Source organism: Macrobrachium nipponense, chromosome 3 (assembly GCF_015104395.2).
Source record: "Macrobrachium nipponense isolate FS-2020 chromosome 3, ASM1510439v2, whole genome shotgun sequence".
NCBI lineage: Eukaryota > Metazoa > Arthropoda > Malacostraca > Decapoda > Palaemonidae > Macrobrachium > Macrobrachium nipponense.
In genome coordinates this window covers 11,971,881-11,979,380 of record NC_087202.1, presented here as the reverse complement: position 1 = coordinate 11,979,380, position 7,500 = coordinate 11,971,881, and positions in this window count along the sequence as shown.

Sequence of the window (7,500 nt, the reverse complement as noted above, 5' to 3'; positions counted from 1 at the left end):
AAATAAAATGCTAAGCTCTTTTTTTACCTCCATTCTTTCCACCCAAAGACTGAGCAATTTAGATAAATAAACAGAAAAGCTATTTGTGCATGAAATAAGATCTTACATGGATGGCTTCCCAAAGAAAACATATATTTCCCCTATTTTAAACATTCCGACCTACTACATCTCTCTCTCTCTCTCTCTCTCTCTCTCTCTCTCTCTCTCTCTCTCTCTATTTACCCTCTTCTTCCCCCACCCCTTGACTCTTCTTCATCTCTTCCCGATTCCAGACCTGGACCCCGCCTTGGACCCCCCACCGGAGAGTTATTTCCAGAGTCCTTAACCCCCCCCCACCATCCAATACTCTGGCCAAATAGACTCGCGACCTACGTCGTTTATATTGATGTAATTCAGTCCGCGAGCAATTTTATCTCTCTCTCTCTCTCCTCTCTCTCTCTCTCTCTATCTCTCTCTTCTCTCTTCTCTCTCTCTCTCTCTCTCTCTCGTGGCCATGATTTTTCGATTCGGGCACTCTAGCACTTTACATGGCCTTATATATATCCGTAGGAACGATTCTGGATGAATTTAAAAAATAGATATTGATCAGGACCTGTTTTTTACGTATTTCATCGAAGTCCTCTGCATCATTTTGGTAGCCATTAAACTTTTTTTTTTTTTTATCCTTCGCGCTTTTAATGTTCTAAAAGCAGCTTGAACTTGAGCGAGAGAAGTGAATTTTACTTTATAAGAAAGACTTGAGAATAAATTTCTAAGCATAATTCTTTGAAAGTGGACTAGTCGGCAGCGGACAGAATCGAAAATGAATCATAAAATTGTGCGAGATTTTAAATGTAAATCGATATCTAAGTTGGTAAGGTCATGGCAAAGCAGAATTGAAATCGGACCGTTGGTTGGATAAAAACGGTGGCGTGGATGTGGGATGGGGGTGAAATCTAAAAATTGCCGAAAACCGCAAATATTAGTGTCTAATTCATAGTGTATATATAATATATATATATATATATATATATATATATATATATATAGAGTGTATATATATTATTCACTATATATATATATATATATATACGTATATATATATATATATCTCACACATATCCACAGGTGAAAAATAAGAGGCGGAGTGTATAGGTCCTTACCGGTTCCGACATTATTTCCAAGCCATTGACGGAGGACTGATTTTTATCCTGTGAATATGTGCGATAAATGAATCACGTGCTAAAGTGATAATAGTCATATATATATATATATATATATATATATATATATATATATATATATATATATATATATAATATATATATATATATATATAATATATATAATACATATATATATATATATATATATATATATATATATATATATATATATATATATATATATATATATATATATATATATATATACATACACAGTGGCCAAAAGTTGTGCCGTGCGCCAAATTCTCTGGTAATCTGCCTCGTCGGTGGCCATTTGCATACATTAACCGCACTCCATTGCGGCAGAGTCTGTTAAAGGCCATTAGCCGAATTAATGACCCTTAGGCAAAGCTTGTCTTAACTCTCGTAGCAGTGAATTTGCCAAGTGCACCGGTGACTGTTTATCTGGTCGGAACATATTAGGTGTAAGTAGCTGTAGAGCGGTGTTGCCTGTGTTGACTTGTTATGATGAATGTTTGCTTAAAAAAGGTTATGGGAGGACCGCTGTTTGTATAGTTTTTTTTATTTTTTTTTTTTTTTTAGAGGCGTGTTTTCGTCGTGGACGCAGCATGGGCGGTTTTGGATTTTGTATGGTAACCGTTGGAGCGTTAGAATTGTTCCTTTTATTATTCAAATGAGCGAGCACGCTTATTATTATTATTATTATTATTATTATTATTATTATTATTATTATTATTATTATTATTATTATTATTATTATTATTATTATTCATATTAATTTTTATATTAGTATTATTATTATATATAATATATATATATATATATATATATATATATATGTATATATATATATGTATATATATACATTTTATATATGTATATTATATAGCCTTTTAACTTTTATATTATATATATATATATATATATTACACATATATATATGTATGTATGTATGCATTATGTACAATTTCCTTTACGTACATACATACTTCTTTCCTAATTCTCTGAGAGAGAGAGAGAGAGAGAGAGAGAGAGAGAGAGAGAGAGAGAGAGAGATTTTAATGTGAAAATAATATTTGGGGGTAAGGATATATATAGGTAATGATATCTTTCAAGACGAATTTGAACAGTAGTGCATGATAAAATATGTAAAAAATTATATATATATATATATATATATATATATATATATATATATATATATATATATATATATATATATATATATAATATGGATTCCTCAGGCATTAATGTGTTTATGTACTTAGATAAATAAACAGCAACATTAATTTCTTTGGTCTCTGTGGAAGCTATAACATATAGGTACTTGAGAAATAATCGTAATGAAAATCAGAAAGAAATAGATACTTAGTAAACAGTATAAAGATAAATGCAACAACCCTGCAGTACACAAACCCACACACAAACTCAGGCATATGTATTCTCTCTCTCTCTCTCTCTCTGAAAAGGCAATTGAAATAGTTGACTTAAGCGAGTTATATAAATAAGATGGTGTCTTGTATCTGCCCTTCAGTTATTTACATTGCTTGTTGTATTTGAGGAGTAAAGTGGTTTATTTACTTAAAAATTAAAATAAATTAGATTGGGAGCACTTTAATGGCTTTAGTTCTGGTGGTTAGTGTCGTGGATTGACACTCAGATGTCGCGGGTTCGCGTCTCCCCCGATGAAAAATCACTGATGTTCTATCATGATCAGTTACCGGTGCAGTGTGGGGGTCTGCAGTGGGAGGTTGAAACCAACATCCGTTGGATGCTTGAATTTCGAATTAGTGGTCCCTTTGGCGTGCTTGTTCCGTGTGAATAGGTTTCATCTACTGAATAGTAATAACAATAATAATAATAATAATAATAATAATAATAATAATAATAATAATAACAATAGTGAGACTTTAGCATTTACTTATTGTTTATCTTTTCCATTTTCCTCCAATTCTCAGTTCCATGAAGGAATTTATTTGACTCTTCTGCTGAGAAATTCCCGAATTCCCAGAAGTAGTAACAAGCTAACGTGAGTCTAGACATCTCTTGAATTCACACGGTATCCAGACACGTAATATAAGTGCCCAAACTCTTAGGAAATTAGCCTCTCACTCAGTTTTACTGGGCGTTTAAGAACTTCTAGGTTCAAAGTCACGATATTAAGGGGAAAGAGAGAGAGAGAGAGAGAGAGGAGAGAGAGATGAAGAGAGGGGAGAGAGAGGAGAGAGAGACGAGAGAGAGAGAGAGAGAGAGAGAGAGAGAGAGAATGTTCAAATTTTTCCTTCGTAGATTTTATTTTTCTTGACAGTTTTCCATGATTTTTTTTCCCTATTGCAGATGCTAATTCCACGAAACCTTTTAGTGTTAAGGCTATTATATTTCCTGCCAAGCAAGGATCTTTTTTTTTTTTTTTTTTTGTAAAATTGCTTCTGCCTGGTGGTATGCGGTGGCGTTGAAATGGCTGTGTAAGATCTCCACAATTTAAATGAAAGAAAGGGAAGTCCTAAGTACACACACACACACACAGACACACATTATATATATATATATATATATATATATATATATATATATATATATATATATATATATATATATATATATATTGAAGGGGCCCTCCTTTCAAAGTCTATCGATTTGAATATTTCATATTTATTTAAACCTCCCTCTTCCATTTTCATAGGCTTAATCCTCCATATAAAGGACTCATTCCTTATTAGTTTTATGTAAAAGTAAACTATTGCGCCAGCTTTGTCTCTCCGTCCGCACTTTTTCCTTCCGCCCTCAGATCTTAAAACCCACTGAGGTTAGAGGGCTGCAAATTAGTACGTTGATCATCCAATCTCCAGTCATCAAATATACCAAATTGCAGCCCTCTAGCCTCAGTATATTTTTAATTTAAGATTATATTTACCATAATCGTGCTTCTGGTAGTGATATAGAATAGGCAACCACCGGGCCGTGGTTAAGGTTTCATGGACCGCGGCTGAGACCACCGAGGGCTTAGAAACTTTGGCCCATTTATTACTTGTTTACTGGCTTAGCAAATCATTTTTGCTGTCGTTAATTTACGTTCAGAGTGAGAATAGTCGTCTATGATAACATACATTATATGTATAAAGGTAGGAAATTATTTTTCTTAAACTCGTGTTTTGAATAAAGCTATGAAAAAAAAATCCCAATCAAGTACCCTAATAGCATAGAATAGGTTTTTGAGGAGGAGATTTTTAACACTTTTCTTGTGATAACTACAGCAAGACTGGATGTTCGAAGATGATATTGGCGTTCATAAAGATCTGACACTGAATTCAAATGAAAAACAGAAGAAAAAAGATAATTCGCTTTTTGATTCCACCAGACAATTTTAGGGCTCGGTCTCTCTCTCTACCTAGAGAGAAGTAAGTCTCTTTGCAAAAACGAAAGTTAATGCGTGTCATTCATATTTTTTAACTATTCAAGGGAACTATGGCAACATTGAATTCTAAAAAAATCTACGACTGACTCAATTTGATATCACGAAAAATAATTATGTACCGTATACTTGAAAACAATAAAGGATTCTCGATGCGACCGTTACGATTTTGTTATGACGTGCAGAGAGAGAGAAAGAGAGAGAGAGAGAGAGAGAGAAAGGTCGGAATGTTTAAAATAGGGGAAATAAAAAAGTAAAGGCGAAAAATCCGTACACATATCTGAAATAAATGTTTTCTTTCGGAAGCCATTCGTGTAAGATCTTATTTCATGCACAAATGGCTTTTCTGTTTATTTATCTAAATTGCTCAGTCTTTGGATGGAAAGAATGGCGGTAAAAAAGAGCTTAGCATTTTTATGTTTTACTTTTAACATTATTACCATTTTTTTTTTTCATTTTAACATTATCTCCAAACTAAAGTGAAAAAAGGTAATAGAGATCCTGAAACGAAAGGGAAGACTAAACGAAGCGAAAGAATATTAAAAATACGGTAAATGCACAAAGAGCATAAAACAAAAAGTCATAAGACGAACCAAAGGACAAAGGAAATAATTTAAATACAAAAACATAAAAAACAAGTACAAGAGAACTGGAAAGAACATCAAAAAAACAAAGACGAAGAAGAGTGGAGAAAGAAATTGCTCGAAAAGGAAGAAATGAACGGAAAATGAGAAATGATAATTGGCAGAGGAGAGAGAGAGAGAGAGAGAGAGAGAGAGAGAGAGAGAGAGAGAGAGAGAAGGATAGCTAGCACTAATTTCCCATCGGATGGGGAAAACTCAGTATGGAGTTACGAGGCTGAAAAGTTTTCATTTCCCTGAGGTAATTTCCTATGCGTCAGCATATTAAATATTGAAGATAATTATTGTGAAATGGCTTCTCTGTCAGATACTTTTGCTATTTATTTATTTATTTATTTATTTTGTTGTGGAATGGCTTCTCAGTGAGAAGAGTTTTTGGCTAAAAATTTTTTATTTATTTATTTATTTCTTTATTTTATTTTTGTTGTGAAAATGGCTTTTCAGTGAGATATTTTTGCTATTTATTTATTTACTTATTTATTTATTTTTTAGGAATTGCGGCCGCAGGGCGTTGCTTTTAAGTACTACGTAAATAAATAATTAATCCAGAACGATGATGCCTTCGTAGTATATTGTTTTGTGAAGGACAAACAACTGAGAGTAATTGGAAAATACTAGTTTCCAATGTTGCCTCAGAATAGATATTCAAATACAGATAGCGCAAGTTATTCTGTGTTAGACGAGGTTATAATAATTGAATAGTATGACTTAAAAAACTGGTAAAATTATATTTACCGTTTGTTTCATACTTAGCACCCCTAACCCCACCCCCCCAAACACACACACACATACATAACACATATGTTTTTTTGGCTCATATTCAGTTCCTCTTTGGACGGATGGTTTACGTGCTCGCATACTGATTCGATAGTCGTGAGTTCGACTCTCCGGAGACTGCCAACGTGGAATCAAGATTTTATTTTTTGGTGATTAGAAATTCATTTCTCGATATAATGTGTTTCGGGTCCCGCAATCAGCTGTAGGTTCCGTTGCTAAGTAACCAGTTGGTTCCTAGCCACGTTAAAATATCTAATCCTTCGGGCCAGCCCTAGGAGAGCTGTTAGTCAGCTCAGTGGTCTGTTGAACTAAGATAGACGTTGGTTCATATGCTTTCACAGCTTATTACCAATACAGTGCGCCACTCACCTCTATCCTTCAAGCAGTTGGTTCTAAAGAATGGCGCGTTTTTTTATTGAATAAATTGGTGAAATTGATATTAGTAGGAGATTATTATTATTATTATTATAATTATTATTATTATTATTATTATTATTATTATTATTATTATTATTATTATATATTATTATTATTATTTACTTACAGTGTGGGTTCCGGGTTGCATCCTGCCCCTTGGAGTCACCACTTTTCTCACTATGTGCGCTGTTTCTAGGAGCACACTCTTCCCTATGAGTCCTGGAGCTACTTCAGCCTCTAGTTTTTCCGGTTATTATTATTATTATTATTATTATTATTATTATTATTATTATTATTATTATTATTATTATTCAGTAGATGAAACCTGTTCATATGGAACAAGCCCACCAAAGGGGCCACTAACTTGAAATTCAAGCTTCCAAAGAATTTTAAGGTGTTCATTAGGAAGAAAGAAGAGGAGGTAAAACGAAATACAGAAAGAGGTGATACAACCTCTTAAAAAAATAATAACTTAATAAACAAATAGATAAAAATGCATTAAAATTCAAGAGGAATAGTACTTGGGTAGTAATGTAATCCATCTTCACTTTAACTTCTGAAGAATTTCCAATTGCATGACTTCCTTCGGGAGGTTGTTCCACATTATTGGGTATTTCGTGCTTTTCATTTTCATTTTGTAAGTGATTCTGGCAAAATCAATATATAAGGTTACATCCAGAAGCACAACTTAGCAGTCTTGATTTGAATATGGGAATGGCCAGTTACTCTTCTCTTCTTGGGAGGCAGCTGCTGTTAAGGGGAATTGTTTATATACGACCACACACATCTGCTGGTATAGTGGTTAGTGTCATACTATGCCATTCAGATGTCGCGGGTTGCCGTCTCTCCCAGGGCGATAGAAAATCACTGGCTCTGTATTGTGATCAGTTACTGCTGCAGTGCTGGGTCTTTAGAGGTGGGAAGTTGAAACCAACATTCTTTGGAAGTTTGAATTTCAAGTCAATGGATCCTTTGGTGGGCTTGTTCCATGTGAATAGAGTTTATCTTCTAAATAATAATAATAATAATAATAATAATAATAATAAAAATGAGCATGAAAATGGAACTTGAGAAACAGTTGCAACAT